This window comes from Danio rerio, chromosome 21 (genome assembly GCF_052040795.2).
Source record: "Danio rerio strain M-AB ecotype USA chromosome 21, GRCz13ab, whole genome shotgun sequence".
Lineage (NCBI taxonomy): Eukaryota > Metazoa > Chordata > Actinopteri > Cypriniformes > Danionidae > Danio > Danio rerio.
The window spans coordinates 27,479,853-27,493,789 of NC_141041.1; positions in this window are offsets into that span (position 1 = coordinate 27,479,853).

Sequence of the window (13,937 nt, forward strand, 5' to 3'; positions counted from 1 at the left end):
TTCCTGGACTTGCATTATAGGCACCAGGGTGCCACCTGGCCCTCCACCTAAGGGCCCCTGACCCCAGCAAGCTACCCAGGGGTCCACCTCTCTCCCTGGACTTGCAGTATAGGCCCCAGGGTGCCCCTGGCACTCCACTTAGGGGCCTATGACCCCAGCAAGCTACCCAGGGGTCCACATCTCTTCCTGGACTTGCAGTATAGGCCCCAGGGTGCCCTCTGGCCCTCCACCTAAGGGCCCCTGACCCTAGCAAGCTACCCAGGGGTCCACCTCTCTCCCTGGAGTTGCAGTATAGGCCCCAGGGTGCCCCCTTGCCCTCCAACTAGGGGTCTCTGACCCCGGCAAGCTACCCAGGGGTCCACCTCTCTCCCTGGACTTGCAGTGTAGGCCCAAGGGTGCCCCTTGGCACTCCACCTGGGGGCCTCTGACCCCAGCAATTTACCCAGGGGTCCACCTCTCTCCCTGGACTTGCAGTGTAGGCCCCAGGGTGCCCCCTTGCCCTCCACCTAAGGGCCCCTGACCCCAGCAAGCTACCCAGGGGTCCACCTCTCTCCCTGGACTTGCAGTATAGGCCCCAGGGTGCCCCTGGCACTCCACTTAGGGGCCTTTGACCCCAGCAAGCTACCCAGGGGTCCACATCTCTTCCTGGACTTGCAGTATAGGCCCCAGGGTGCACCTGGCCCTCCACCTAAGGGCCCCTGACCCCAGAAAGCTACCCAGGGGTCCACCTCTCTCCCTGGACTTGCAGTATAGGCCCCAGGGTGCGCCCTGGCCTTCCACCTAAGGGAATCTGACCCCAGCAGGCTACCCAGGGTCCACATCCCTCCATGGACTTCCATTAAAGGCCCCAGGGTGCCCCCTGGCCCTCCACTTAGGGGCCTATGACCCCAGCAAGCTACCCAGGGGTCCACCTCTCTCCCTGGACTAGCAGTGTAGGCCCAAGGGTGCCCCCTGGCCCTCCACCTGGGGGCCTCTGACCCCAGCAAGCTACCCAGGGGTCCACCTCTCTCCCTGGACTTGCAGTGTAGGCCCCAGGGTGCCTCCTTGCCCTCCACCTAAGGGCCCCTGACCCCAGCAAGCTACCCAGGGTTCCACCTCTCTCCCTGGACTAGCAGTATAGGCCCCAGGGTGCCCCTGGCCCTCCACGTAAGGGCCCATGAGCCCAGCAAACTAACCAGGGGTCCACCTCTCTCCCTGGACTTGTAGTATAGGCCCCAGGGTTACCCCTGGCCCTCCATCTAGGTGCCCCTGACCCCAGCAAGCTACCCAGGGGTCCGTGTCTATCCCTGGACTTGCAGTGTAGGCCCCAGGATGCCCCCTGGCCCTCCACCTAGGGGCCTCTGACCCCAGCAAGCTACCCAGGGGTCCACCTCTCTTCCTGGACTTGCATTATAGGCCCCAGTGTGCCCCGGGCACTCCATTTAGGGGCCTATGACCCCAGCAAGCTACCCAGGGGTCCACCTCTCTCTCTGGACTTGCAGTATAGGCCCCAGGGTGCCCCCTTGCACCCATTCTATGGGCTTTTGACCCCAGCAAGCTACCCAGAGAACCAGCTCTCTACCTGGACTTGCAGTATAGGCCCCAGGGTGCCCCTGGCCCTACACGTAAGGGCCCATGAGCCCAGCAAACTAACCAGGGGTCCACCTCTCTCCCTGGACTTGCAGTATAGGCCCCAGGGTGCCACCTGGCCCTCCAACTAAGGGCCCCTGACCCCAGCAAGCTACCCAGGGGTCCACCTCTCTCCCTGGACTTGCAGTATAGGCCCCAGTGTGCCCCTGGCACTCCATTTAGGGGCCTATGACCATAGCTAGCTACCCAGGGGTCCACCTGTCTCCCTGGACTTGCAGTGTAGGCCCAAGGGATCCCCCTGGCCCTCCACCTGGGGGCCATTGACCCCAGCAAGCTACCAAGGGGTCCACCTCTCTCCCTGGACTTGAAGTGTAGGCCCCAGGGTGCCCCCTTGCCCTCCACCTAAGGGTCTCTGACCACAGCAAGCTACCCAGTGGTCCACCTCTCTCCCTGGTCTTGCAGTATAGGCCCCAGGGTGCCCCCTGGCCCTCCTCCTAGGGCCACCTTACCCCAGCAAGCTACCCAGGGGTCCACCTCTCTCCCTGGACTTGCAGTATAGGCCCCAGGGTGCCCCTGGCCCTCCACGTAAGGGCCCATGAGCCCAGCAAACTAACCAGTGGTCCACCTCTCTCCCTGGACTTGCAGTATAGGCCCCAGGGTTACCCCTGGCCCTCCATCTAGGTGCCCCTGACTCCAGCAAGCTACCCATGGGTCCGTGTCTATCCCTGGACTTGCAGTGTAGGCCCCAGGATGCCCCCTGGCCCTCCACCTAGGGGTTGCTGACCCCAGCAAGCTACCCAGGGGACCACCTCTCTCCCTGGACTTGCAGTATAGGCCCCAGTGTGCCCCGGGCACTCCATTTAGGGGCCTATGACCCCAGCAAGCTACCCAGGGGTCCACCTCTCTCCCTGACTTGCAGTATAGGCCCCAGGGTGCCCCCTTGCACCCCTTCTAGGGGCTTTTGACCCCAGCAAGCTACCCAGAGAACCAGCTCTCTACCTGGACTTGCAGTATAGGCCCCAGGGTGCCCCTGGCCCTACACATAAGGGCCCATGAGCCCAGCAAACTAACCAGGGGTCCACCTCTCTCCCTGGACTTGCAGTTTAGGCCCCAGGGTTACCCCTGGCCCTCCATCTAGGTGCCCCTGACCCATGCAAGCTACCCAGGGGTCTGTGTCTATCCCTGGACTTGCAGTGTAGGCCCCAGGATGCCCCCTGGCCCTCCACCTAGGGGTCGCTGACCCCAGCAAGCTACCCAGGGGACCACCTCTCTCCCTGGACTTGCAGTATAGGCCCCAGTGTGCCCCGGGCACTCCATTTAGGGGCCTATGACCCCAGCAAGCTACCCAGGGGTCCACCTCTCTCCCTGGACTTGCAGTATAGGCCCCAGGGTGCCCCCTTGCACCCCTTCTAGGGGCTTTTGACCCCAGCAAGCTACCCAGAGAACCAGCTCTCTACCTGGACTTGCAGTATAGGCCCCTGGGTGCCCCTGGCCCTACACGTAAGGGCCCATGAGCCCAGCAAACTAACCAGGGGTCCACCTCTCTCCCTGGACTTGCAGTATAGGCCCCAGGGTTACCCCTGGCCCTCCATCTAGGTGCCCCTGACCCCAGCAAGCTACCCAGGGGTCCGTGTCTATCCCTGGACTTGCAGTGTAGGCCCCAGGATGCCCCCTGGCCCTCCACCTAGAGGCCTCTGATCCCAGCAAGCTACCCAGGGGTCCACATCTCTTCCTGGACTTGCATTATAGGCACCAGGGTGCCACCTGGCCCTCCACCTAAGGGCCCTTGACCCCAGCAAGCTACCCAGGGGTCCACCTCTCTCCCTGGACTTGCAGTATAGGCCCCAGGGTGCGCCCTGGCCTTCCACCTAAGGGAATCTGACCCCAGCAGGCTACCCAGGGTCCACTTCCCTCCCTGGACTTCCATTAAAGGCCCCAGGGTGCCCCCTTGCCCTCCAACTAGGGGTCTCTGACCCCAGCAAGCTACCCAGGGGTCCACCTCTCTCAATGGACTTGCAGTATACGCCCAAGGGTGCCCCCTGGCCTTCCACCTGGGGGCCTCTGACCCCAGCAAGCTACCCAGGGGTCCACCTCTCTCCCTGGACTTGCAGTGGAGGCCCCAGAGTGCCCCCTTGCCCTCCAACTAGGGGTCTCTGACCCCAGCAAGCTACCAAGGGGTCCACCTCTCTCCCTGATCTTGCAGTATAGGCCCCAGGGTGCCCCCTGGCCTTCCACCTAGGGGCCTCTGACCCCAGCAAGCTACCCAGGGGTCCACCTCTCTCCCTGGACTTGCAGTGTAGGCCCCAGGGTGCCCCCTTGCCCTCCACCTAAGGGCCTCTGACCCAAGCAAGCTACCCAGGGGACCACCTCTCTCCGTGGACTTGCAGTGTAGGCCCCAGGGTGCCCCCTTGCCCTCCACCTAAGGGCCCCTGACCCCAGCAAGCTTCCCAGGGGTCCACATCTCTTCCTGGACTTGCAGTATAGGCCCCAGGGTGCCCCCTGGCCCTCCACCTAAGGGCCCCTGACCCCAGCAAGCTACCCAGGGGTCCACCTCTCTCCCTGGACATGCAGTGTAGGCCCCAGGGTGCCCCCTTGCCCTCCACCTAAGGGCCCCTGACCCCAGCAAGCTACCCAGCGGTCCACCCCTCTCCCTGGACTTGCAGTATAGGACCCAGGGTGCCCCTGGCACTCCACTTAGGGGCCTTTGACCCCAGCAAGCTACCCAGGGGTCCACATCTCTTCCTGGACTTGCAGTATAGGCCCCAGGGTGCACCTGGCCCTCCACCTAAGGGCCCCTGACCCCAGCAAGCTATCCAGGGGTCCACCTCTCTCCCTGGACTTGCAGTATAGGCCCCAGGGTGCGCCCTGGCCTTCCACCTAAGGGAATCTGACCCCAGCAGGCTACCCAGGGTCCACTTCCCTCCCTGGACTTCCATTAAAGGCCCCAGGGTGCCCCCTGGCCCTCCACTTAGGGGCCTATGACCCCAGCAAGCTACCCAGGGGTCCACCTCTCTCCCTGGACTAGCAGTGTAGGCCCAAGGGTGCCCCCTGGCCCTCCACCTGGGGGCCTCTGACCCCAGCAAGCTACCCAGGGGTCCACCTCTCTCCCTGGACTTGCAGTGTAGGCCCCAGGGTGCCTCCTTGCCCTCCACCTAAGGGCCCCTGACCCTAGCAAGCTACCCAGGGTTCCACCTCTCTCCCTGGACTAGCAGTATAGGCCCCAGGGTGCCCCTGGCCCTCCACGTAAGGGCCCATGAGCCCAGCAAACTAACCAGGGGTCCACCTCTCTCCCTGGACTTGTAGTATAGGCCCCAGGGTTACCCATGGCCCTCCATCTAGGTGCCCCTGACCCCAGCAAGCTACCCAGGGGTCCGTGTCTATCCCTGGACTTGCAGTGTAGGCCCCAGGATGCCCCCTGGCCCTCCACCTAGGGGCCTCTGACCCCAGCAAGCTACCCAGGGGTCCACCTCTCTTCCTGGACTTGCATTATAGGCACCAGGGTGCCACCTGGCCCTCCACCTAAGGGCCCCTGACCCCAGCAAGCTACCCAGGGGTCCACGTCTCTCCCTGGACTTGCAGTATAGGCCCCAGGGTGCCCCTGGCACTCCACTTAGGGGCCTATGACCCCAGCAAGCTACCCAGGGGTCCACATCTCTTCCTGGACTTGCAGTATAGGCCCAAGGGTGCCCTCTGGCCCTCCACCTAAGGGCCCTTGACCCTAGCAAGCTACCCAGGGGTCCACCTCTCTCCCTGGACTTGCAGTATAGGCCCCATGGTGCACCCTGGCCTTCCACCTAAGGGCCCCTGACCCCAGCAAGCTACCCAGGGTTCCACCTCTCTCCCTGGACTAGCAGTATAGGCCCCAGGGTGCCCCTGGCCCTCCACGTAAGGGCCCATGAGCCCAGCAAACTAACCAGGGGTCCACCTCTCTCCCTGGACTTGTAGTATAGGCCCCAGGGTTACCCCTGGCCCTCCATCTAGGTGCCCCTGACCCCAGCAAGCTACCCAGGGGTCCGTGTCTATCCCTGGACTTGCAGTGTAGGCCCCATGATGCCCCCTGGCCCTCCACCTAGGGGCCTCTGACCCCAGCAAGCTACCCAGGGGTCCACGTCTCTCCCTGGACTTGCAGTATAGGCCCCAGGGTGCCCCTGGCACTCCACTTAGGGGCCTATGACCCCAGCAAGCTACCCAGGGGTCCACATCTCTTCCTGGACTTGCAGTATAGGCCCAAGGGTGCCCTCTGGCCCTCCACCTAAGGGCCCTTGACCCTAGCAAGCTACCCAGGGGTCCACCTCTCTCCCTGGACTTGCAGTATAGGCCCCAGGGTGAACCCTGGCCTTCCACCTAAGGGAATCTGACCCCAGCAGGCTACCCAGGGTCCACTACCCTCCCTGGACTTCCATTAAAGGCCCCAGGGTGCCCCCTTGCCCTCCAACTAGGGGTCTCTGACCCCAGCAAGCTACCCAGGGGTCCACCTCTCTCCCTGGACTTGCAGTGTAGGCCCAAGGGTGCCCCCTGGCCCTCCACATGGGGGCCTCTGACCCCAGCAAGCTACCCAGGGGTCCACCTCTCTCCCTGGACTTGCAGTGTAGGCCCCAGGGTACCCCTGGCCCTCCACCTAAGGGCCCCTGACCCCAGCAAGCTACCCAGGGGTCCACCTCTCTCCCTGGACCAGCAGTATAGGCCCCATTGTGCCTCCTGGCCCTCCACCTAGGGGCCTCTGACCCCAGCAAGCTACCCAGGGGTCCACCTCTCTCCCTGGACTTGAAGTGTAGGTCCCAGGGTGCCCCCTGGCCCTCAACCTAAGGGCCTCTGACCCCAGTAAGCTACCCAGGGGTCCACCTCTCTCCCTGGACTTGCAGTGTAGGCCCCAGGGTGCCCCCTTGCCCTCCACCTAAGGGCCCCTGACCCCAGCAAGCTACCCAGGGGTCCACATCTCTTCCTGGACTTGCAGTATAGGCCCCAGGGTGCCCCCTGGCCCTCCACCTAAGGGCCCCTGACCCCAGCAAGCTACCCAGGGGCCCACCTCTCTCCCTGGACATGCAGTGTAGGCCCCAGGGTGCCCCTTTGCCCTCCACCAAAGGGATCCTGACCCGAGCAAGCTACCCAGGGGTCCACCTCTCTCCCTGGACTTGCAGTATAGGCCCCAGGGTGCCCCTGGCACTCCACTTAGGGGCCTATGACCCCAGCAAGCTACCCAGGGGTCCACATCTCTTCCTGGACTTGCAGTATAGGCCCCAGGGTGCACCTGGCCCTCCACCTAAGGGCCCCTGACCCCAGCAAGCTACCCAGGGGTCCACCTCTCTCCCTGGACTTGCAGTATAGGCCCCAGAGTGCGCCCTGGCCTTCCACCTAAGGGAATCTGACCCCAGCAGGCTACCAAGGGTCCACTTCCCTCCCTGGACTTCCATAAAAGGCCCCAGGGTGCCCCTGGCCCTCCAACTAGGGGTCTCTGACCCCAGCAAGCTACCCAGGGGTCCACCTCTCTCCCTGGACTTGCAGTGTAGGCCCAAGGGTGCCCCCTGGCCCTCGACCTGGGGGCCTCTGACACCAGCAAGCTACCCAGGGGTCCACCTCTCTCCCTGGACTTGCAGTGTAGGCCCCAGGGTGCCCCCTGGCCCTCCACCTAAGGGCCCCTGACCCCAGCAAGCTACCCAGGGGTCCACCTCTCTCCCTGGACCAGCAGTATAGGCCCCATTGTGCCACCTGGCCCTCCACCTAGGGGCCTGTGACCCCAGCAAGCTACCCAGGGGTCCACCTCTCTCCCTGGACTCTCAGTGTAGGCCCCAGGGTGCCCCCTGGCCCTCCACCTAAGGGCCCCTGACCCCAGCAAGCTACCCAGGGGTCCACCTCTCTCCCTGGACTTGCAGTATAGGCCCTAGAGTGCCCTTGGCACTCCACTTAGGGGCCTATGACCCCAGCAAGCTACCCAGGGGTCCACATCTCTTCCTGGACATGCAGTATAGGCCTCAGGGTGCCCCTGGCCCTCCAACTAAGGGCCCCTGACCCCAGCAAGCTACCCAGGGGTCCACCTCTCTCCCTGCACTTGCAGTATAGGCCCCAGGGTGCGCCCTGGCCTTCCACCTAAGAGAATCTGACCCCAGCAGGCTACCCAGGGTCCACTTCCCTCCTTGGACTTCCATTAAAGGCCCCAGGGTGCCCCCTTGCCCTCCAACTAGGGGTGTCTGACCCCAGCAAGCTACCCAGGGGTCCACCTCTCTCCCTGGACTTGCAGTGTAGGCCCAAGGGTGCCCCCTGGCCTTCCACCTGGGGGCCTCTGACCCCAGCAAGCTACCCAGGGGTCCACCTCTCTCCCTGGACTTGCAGTGGAGGCCCCAGAGTGCCCCCTTGCCCTCCACCTAGGGGTCTCTGACCCCAGCAAGCTACCAAGGGGTCCACCTCTCTCCCTGATCTTGCAGTATAGGCCCCAGGGTGCCCCCTGGCCCTCCACCTAGGGGCCTCTGACCCCAGCAAGCTACCCAGGGGTTCACCTCTCTCCCTGGACTTGCAGTGTAGGCCCGAGGGTGCCCCCTTGCCCTCCACCTAAGGGCCTCTGACCTCAGCAAGCTACCCAGGGGACCACCTCTCTCCCTGGACTTGCAGTGTAGGCCCGAGGGTGCCCCCTTGCCCTCCACCTAAGGGCCTCTGACCCCAGCAAGCTACCCAGGGGTCCACCTCTCTCCCTGGACATGCAGTGTAGGCCCCAGGGTGCCCCCTTGCCCTCCACCTAAGGGATCCTGACCCCAGCAAGCTACCCAGGGGTTCACCTCTCTCCCTGGACTTGCAGTGTAGGCCCCAGGGTGCCCCCTTGCCCTCCACCTAAGGGCCCCCCACCCCAGCAAGCTACCCAGAGTACCAGCTCTCTCCCTGGACTTGCAGTATAGGCCCCAGGGTGCCCCTGGCCCTCCACCTAAGGGCCCATGAGTCCAGCAAGCTAACCAGGGGTCCACCTCTCTCCCTGGACTTGCAGTATAGGCCCCAGGGTTACCCCTGGCCCTCCATCTAGGTGCCCCTGACACCAGCAAGCTACCCAGGGGTCCACCTCTCTCCCTGGACTTGCAGTATAGGCCCCAGGGTGCACACTGGCCTTCCACCTAGGGGAATATGACCCCAGCAAGCTACCCAGGGTCGACTTCCCTCCCTGGACTTCCATTAAAGGCCCCAGGGTGCACCTGGCCCTCCACCTAAGGGCCCCTGACCCCAGCAAGCTACCAAGGGGTCCACCTCTCTCCCTGGTCTTGCAGTATAGGCCCCAGGGTGCCCCCTGGCCCTCCTCCTAGGGGCCCCTTACCCCAGCAAGCTACCCAGGGGTCCACCTCTCTCCCTGGACTTGCAGTATAGGCCCCAGGGTGCCCCCTTGCACCCCACCTAGGGGCTTTTGACCCCAGCAAGCTACCCAGAGAATCAGCTCTCTCCCTGGACTTGCAGTATAGGCCCCAGGGTGCCCCTGGCCCTCCACGTAAGGGCCCATGAGCCCAGCAAACTAACCAGGGGTCCACCTCTCTCCCTGGACTTGCAGTATAGGCCCCAGGGTTACCCCTGGCCCTCCATCTAGGTGCCCCTGACCCCAGCAAGCTACCCAGGGGTCCGTGTCTATCCCTGGACTTGCACTGTAGGCCCCAGGATGCCCCCTGGCCCTCCACCTAGGGGCCTCTGACCCCAGCAAGCTACCCAGGGGTCCACCTCTCTTCCTGGACTTGCATTATAGGCACCAGGGTGCCACCTGGCCCTCCACCTAAGGGCCCCTGACCCCAGCAAGCTACCCAGGGCTCCACCTCTCTCCCTGGACTTGCAGTATAGGCCCCAGGGTGCCCCTGGCACTCCACTTAGGGGCCTATGACCCCAGCAAGCTACCCAGGGGTCCACATCTCTTCCTGGACTTGCAGTGTAGGCCCCAGGGTGCCCCCTTGCCCTCCACCTAAGGGCCCCTGACCCCAGCAAGCTACCCAGGGGTCCACACCTCTTCCTAGACTTGCAGTATAGGCCCTAGGGTGCCCCCTGGCCTTCCACCTAAGGGCCCCTGACCCCAGCAAGCTACCCAGGGGTCCACCTCTCTCCCTGGACATGCAGTGTAGGCCCCAGGGTGCCCCCTTGCCCTCCACCAAAGGGATCCTGACCCGAGCAAGCTACCCAGGGGTCCACCTCTCTCCCTGGACTTGCAGTATAGGCCCCAGGGTGCCCCTGGCACTCCACTTAGGGGCCTATGACCCCAGCAAGCTACCCTGGGGTCCACATCTCTTCCTGGACTTGCATTATAGGCCCCAGGGTGCCCCTGGCCCTCCACGTAAGGGCCCATGAGCCCAGCAAACTACCCATGGGTCCACCTCTCTCCCTGGACTTGCAGTATAGGCCCCAGGGTGCGCCCTGGCCTTCGATCTAAGGCAAACTGACCCCAGCAGGCTACTCAGGGTCCACTTCCCTCCCTGGACTTCCATAAAAGGCCCAAGGGTGCCCCCTGGCCATCCAACTAGGGGTCTCTGACCCCAGCAAGCTACCCAGGGGTCCACCTCTCTCCCTGGACTTGCAGTGTAGGCCGAAGGGTGCCCCCTGGCCCTCCACCTGGGGGCCTCTGACCCCAGCAAGCTACCCAGGGGTCCACCTCTCTCCCTGGACTTGCAGTGTAGGCCCCAGGGTGCCCCCTGGCCCTCCACCTAAGGGCCCCTGACCCCAGCAAGCTACCCAGGGGTCCACCTCTCTCCCTGGACTTGCAGTATAGGCCCCAGGGTGCCCCTGGCACTCCACTTAGGGGCCTATGACCCCAGCAAGCTACCCAGGGGTCCACATCTCTTCCTGGACTTGCAGTATAGGCCCCAGGGTGCCCCTGGCCCTCCACCTAAGGGCCCCTGACCCCAGCAAGCTACTCAGGGGTCCACCTCTCTCCCTGGACTTGCAGTATAGGCCCCAGGGTGCGCCCTGGCCTTCCACCTAAGGGAATCTGACCCCAGCAGGCTACCCAGGGTCCACTTCCCTCCCTGGACTTCCATTAAAGGCCCCAGGGTGCCCCCTTGCCCTCCAACTAGGGGTCTCTGACCCCAGCAAGCTACCCAGGGGTCCACCTCTCTCAATGTACTTGCAGTATACGCCCAAGGGTGCCCCCTGGCCTTCCACCTGGGGGCCTCTGACCCCAGCAAGCTACCCAGGGGTCCACCTCTCTCCCTGGACTTGCAGTGTAGGCCCGAGGGTGCCTACTTGCCCTCCACCTAAGGGCCTCTGACCCCAGCAAGCTACCCAGGGGACCACCTCTCTCCCTGGACTTGCAGTGTAGGCCCCAGGGTGCCCCCTTGCCCTCCACCTAAGGGCCTCTGACAACAGCAAGCTACCCAGGGGTCCACCTCTCTCCCTGGACATGCAGTGTAGGCCCCAGGGTGCCCCCTTGCCCTCCACCTAAGGGATCCTGACCCCAGCAAGCTACCCAGGGGTCCACCTCTCTCCCTGGACTTGCAGTGTAGGCCCCAGGGTGCCCCCTTGCCCTCCACCTAAGGGCCCCCCACCCCAGCAAGCTACCCAGAGTACCAGCTCTCTCCCTGGACTTGCAGTATAGGCCCCAGGGTGCCCCTGGCCCTCCACCTAAGGGCCCATGAGTCCAGCAAACTAACTAGGGGTCCACCTCTCTCCCTGGACTTGCAGTATAGGCCCCAGGGTTACCCCTGGCCCTCCATCTAGGTGCCCCTGACACCAGCAAGCTACCCAGGGGTCCACCTCTCTCCCTGGACTTGCAGTATAGGCCCCAGGGTGCACACTGGCCTTCCACCTAGGGGAATATGACCCCAGCAAGCTACCCAGGGTCCACTTCCCTCCCTGGACTTCCATTAAAGGCCCCAGGGTGCACCTGGCCCTCCACCTAAGGGCCCCTGACCCCAGCAAGCTACCAAGGGGTCCACCTCTCTCCCTGGTCTTGCAGTATAGGCCCCAGGGTGCCCCCTGGCCCTCCTCCTAGGGGCCCCTTACCCCAGCAAGCTACCCAGGGGTCCACCTCTCTCCCTGGACTTGCAGTATAGGCCCCAGGGTGCCCCCTTGCACCCCACCTAGGGGCTTTTGACCCCAGCAAGCTACCCAGAGAATCAGCTCTCTCCCTGGACTTGCAGTATAGGCCCCAGGGTGCCCCTGGCCCTCCACGTAAGGGCCCATGAGCCCAGCAAACTAACCAGGGGTCCACCTCTCTCCCTGGACTTGCAGTATAGGCCCCAGGGTTACCCCTGGCCCTCCATCTAGGTGCCCCTGACCCCAGCAAGCTACACAGGGGTCCGTGTCTATCCCTGGACTTGCAGTGTAGGCCCCAGGATGCCCCCTGGCCCTCCACCTAGGGGCCTCTGACCCCAGCAAGCTACCCAGGGGTCCACCTCTCTTCCTGGACTTGCATTATAGGCACCAGGGTGCCACCTGGCCCTCCACCTAAGGGCCCCTGACCCCAGCAAGCTACCCAGGGCTCCACCTCTCTCCCTGGACTTGCAGTATAGGCCCCAGGGTGCCCCTGGCACTCCACTTAGGGGCCTATGACCCCAGCAAGCTACCCAGGGGTCCACATCTCTTCCTGGACTTGCAGTGTAGTCCCCAGGGTGCCCCCTTGCCCTCCACCTAAGGGCCCCTGACCCCAGCAAGCTACCCAGGGGTCCACATCTCTTCCTGGACTTGCAGTATAGGCCCCAGGGTGCCCCCTGGCCTTCCACCTAAGGGCCCCTGACCCAGCAAGCTACCCAGGGGTCCACCTCTCTCCCTGGACATGCAGTGTAGGCCCCAGGGTGCCCCCTTGCCCTCCACCTAAGGGATCCTGACCCTAGCAAGCTACCCAGGGGTCCACCTCTCTCCCTGGACTTGCAGTATAGGCCCCAGGGTGCCCCTGGCACTCCACTTAGGGGCCTATGACCCTAGCAAGCTACCCAGGGGTCCAACTCTCTTCCTGGACTTGCAGTATAGGCCCCAGGGTGCCCCTGGCCCTCCACGTAAGGGCCCATGAGCCCAGCAAACTACCCAGGGGTCCACCTCTCTCCCTGGACTTGCAGTATAGGCCCCAGGGTGCGCCCTGGCCTTCCATCTAAGGGAATCTGACCCCAGCAGGCTACTCAGGGTCCACTTCCCTCCCTGGACTTCCATAAAAGGCCCAAGGGTGCCCCCTGGCCATCCAACTAGGGGTCTCTGACCCCAGCAAGCTACCCAGGGGTCCACCTCTCTCCCTGGACTTGCAGTGTAGGCCCAAGGGTGCCCCCTGGCCCTCCACCTGGGGGCCTCTGACCCCAGCAAGCTACCCAGGGGTCCACCTCTCTCCCTGGACTTGCAGTGTAGGCCCCAGGGTGCCCCCTGGCCCTCCACCTAAGGGCCCCTGACCCCAGCAAGCTACCCAGGGGTCCACCTCTCTCCCTGGACCAGCAGTATAGGCCCCATTGTGCCTCCTGGCCCTCCACCTAGGGGCCTCTGACCCCAGCAAGCTACCCAGGGGTCCACCTTTCTCCCGGACTTGCAGTGTAGGCCCCAGGGTGCCCCCTAGCCCTCCACCTAAGGGCCCCTGACCCCAGCAAGCTACCCAGGGGTCCACCTCTCTCCCTGGACTTGCAGTATAGGCCCCAGGGTGCCCCTGGCACTCCACTTAGGGGCCTATGACCCCAGCAAGCTACCCAGGGGTCCACATCTCTTCCTGGACTTGCAGTATAGGCCCCAGGGTGCCCCTGGCCCTCCACCTAAGGGCCCCTGACCCCAGCAAGCTACTCAGGGGTCCACCTCTCTCCCTGGACTTGCAGTATAGGCCCCAGGGTGCGCCCTGGCCTTCCACTTAAGGGAATCTGACCCCAGCAGGCTACCCAGGGTCCACTTCCCTCCCTGGACTTCCATTAAAGGCCCCAGGGTGCCCCCTTGCCCTCCAACTAGGGGTCTCTGACCCCAACAAGCTACCCAGTGGTCCACCTCTCTCAATGGACTTGCAGTATACGCCCAAGGGTGCCCCCTGGCCTTCCACCTGGGGGCCTCTGACCCCAGCAAGCTACCCAGGGGTCCACCTCTCTCCCTGGACTTGCAGTGGAGGCCCCAGAGTGCCCCCTTGCCCTCCACCTAGGGGTCTCTGACCCCAGCAAGCTACCAAGGGGTCCACCTCTCTCCCTGATCTTGCATTATAGGCCCCAGGGTGCCCCCTGGCCTTCCACCTAGGGGCCTCTGACCCCAGCAAGCTACCCAGGGGTCCACCTCTCTCCCTGGACTTGCAGTGTAGGCCCCAGGGTGCCCCCTTGCCCTCCACCTAAGGGCCTCTGACCCAAGCAAGCTACCCAGGGGACCACCTCTCTCCCTGGACTTCCAGTGTAGGCCCCAGGGTGCCCCCTTGCCCTCCACCTAAGGGCCCCTGACCCCAGCAAGCTACCCAGGGGTCCACATCTCTTCCTGGA